This window comes from Terrapene carolina, unplaced genomic scaffold (genome assembly GCF_002925995.2).
Source record: "Terrapene carolina triunguis isolate 2854851 unplaced genomic scaffold, T_m_triunguis-2.0 Scaffold500, whole genome shotgun sequence".
NCBI lineage: Eukaryota > Metazoa > Chordata > Testudines > Emydidae > Terrapene > Terrapene triunguis.
In genome coordinates, this window is record NW_020664851.1 from 176,979 (window position 1) to 179,758 (window position 2,780).

Genomic DNA, 2,780 nt, shown 5'->3' on the forward strand with positions numbered 1-2,780 from the left:
GGGGGCAGAGGAGCCAGCGGAGCTGGGCTGGAGCCGGCTTCACTGCAGCTGCTGTTAAAGTCCGACCCCGTTTCCTCCCGGGTTGGGGGTTCAGCCGGGGGAGAAGCGATGGCATCGGGGTCCCTCTCTCCGGCCGCTCTGCTCAGGATGTCTCCGCGAAGCAGAGTCCGGATGGCCTGGGGGGTCCAGGGGACGGCAGCCATGATGGTGAAGCGAGTCTCTTTCTTTAAGACTCCCAAAGGGTGGTGGGCAACACAGCCCATCCCCGCAATATTTTATCCACCAAATGAGGCCTTGTTTCCAACACCCCAATTTTGAGTCACATTTCTGCTCCCCCACTTCTCCCGTGTCCCAGGTGGGCCCCAGCCCGGCCCGTGGGTTCTGTGCGGTGGCCACTCGGGTTGGACTAATCCCGTCTTTCTGTCTCGCCAACTTTCCCAACGTTCATTCGTCCAGGTTCTCATGACGCTGCCAGAACTTCTCACTCACCTTTGTCAGCTGAACCCACCACAAGGGGACATTTGGGGGCTTCGGTATCACAGCCACCCATGGGATGGGGAGATTTGGGGGGCAGGAAGCTCTGGGGGTTTGTATAATAGAAATACAGGGTGGGAGGAGGTCTATGGAGAAAGGGTGGGGAGATAAATGGTCTGGGGGACCCCGCTGCAGAGAGAGGAGGGGGACAGACACCAGGGGGGCAGTAAGTGCCATCATTCCAGTGCCAGGGCCAGACACAGCGTCCCCACTCACAGCCCTGGGCAGAGAGTGGCCCGGCTAGGGAACAGCGAGTGGCACCCAGCGCTGTCCAGGGGCTGCTCCGCGCCAAGCCCAATGAGCCCAGCACAGGGGCAGTTCCTCTAACTGGTGCTGGTGCTCGCAGGGTTAGGGGCTCAATCCTGGGGGTGCAGCAGTCGGGTCAGGAGCAGTCCCAAGGTGAGCAGGACTCTCGGAGGCAGGGGCTTTGTGCTGACATCTCAGCCCCTCCCTCCCCCCAAGGGGAAGCGATTCACAATGGAGTATGGACCCACCCACTGGACTTTTCGAGGAAATTATTTTCAAAGATTACCCCACATCATTGGACGACTAAAAGGATGTGGTAGGGCAGGGGTCCCCAACGCGGTGACTGAGACGTCTAAGTGCGCCCGCGTACTGGCCGGCGGATGCTCGTCCGCCGCCATGGTCCTCCGTGGCTCGTCGTCTGGCGCCCGCCAGACGAAAAAGGTTGGGGACCACTGTGGTAGGGGAATTATTTTCGGCCAGGGGAGAGATGGCAGTGGGCTTTCCCAAGATATCTTCCCCAAAATATCATTAGACTGAGGTTTTATGGGTTTGGAGGTAGTAGTGGTTGAGCAGCGTTTTGAATTCCAGGAGTCCTTTCCTGTAAAAAATGCAAGACATTATGAATCATGCGAAAGGTTTAATTTGTGAAACATGTATCCATTTCCATTGTTCGTTGTTTCTACGATGGTATCCCAGTGGGCTGAGGCGGTCCATTATGGCATAGGGCCCTGTCCATTTTGATTCCAGGGAGTGGCCCCCGTTTTCCAATTTGTTTCTGTATGAGGCTGTCCTGTAGCTGGGACAGAGAGCTTAATTCATTCTTAATTACCTCCAGGTCTACAGTATGTATAATCCCTGCTCCAAAACCAATTTCTCCTAATTTGTTGTCTGCTGCCGGAGGATGTTTTCCTGCAGCATTTAATACACAACAGTGCTCGCAACACGACAAACAACACAAGACAAAACATAGATCACAAAACACAATTTCTATTGTGACAGGTGATTCATGGTATTTTGGGTTGCTCTTCAGCTGGTATCAGCTTTTCCTGATTTTCTCAAAGACAAAAAGAACATGTTTCTACCCCTTTGGGCGTGGCAGATTCTTGCTTGGAATATTCCTTTCTTTTGCTGATTGCAGGCAAAACAGAGGAATTACACCCATGTGTTTGTTCTGTAGTCAGGCTAGGTTTCAATGGCTTCTACCTTTATCATTAGGTAATTTGCATTAACACCGATACTGCCTGGCTTGCTTCTGGATCCAAAGCCATCAACAGCTCAGAGACTCAGTCTTAAAAGGGACACAATCAACTTTCACCAGAGTTCTTTCATAGATTCATAGATTCTAGGGCTGGAAGGGACCTCGAGAGGTCATCGAGTCCAGTCCCCTGCCCGCATGGCAGGACCAAATACTCTCTAGACCATCCCGGATAGACATTTATCTAACCTACTCTTAAATATCTCCAGAGATCTCTGATTACTTTTAACTCCTGCTTCCAAAACACACAGCGATTTAAAAAGGAAAACACAACCTCTTGTGGCTCCCTTTGGAGCCCTCGTAGGTTTTTAATTAAGTAGCATGGTAGGTTGGCATTTCTTTTACCCCTCTTACAATATACACCGCACATGTCCTGGGGAAAAGGCACATTCCTTCTACACTGCTGTGTTTTTACATAGGTGTATATAGATTACATCCCCTTTATACATTTGGGGGCAGTTAAGTTCCAATAGAACCCCCTTATGTTCTTTTAGCAAATTTGACTACTAAATTGTCCATAGTCAAATGATTTCCATTAGTTAGTCTCTTTGCCTGGATTGTTTACAGACATTCCTTTGGAAAAGGGCCCGTTTTCCTTCAGAATAGCCACAAAGAAACCAAAAATTCTCTTTTTCTCTAACACTTCTACAACGTTCAACTGCTTAATTCCCTCCAGCCTCTGCAGGGTTAACTTCTCGCTCTCTTTCCTTAAATCACTTGCTTATCTCCCAAAATGACACCTTAC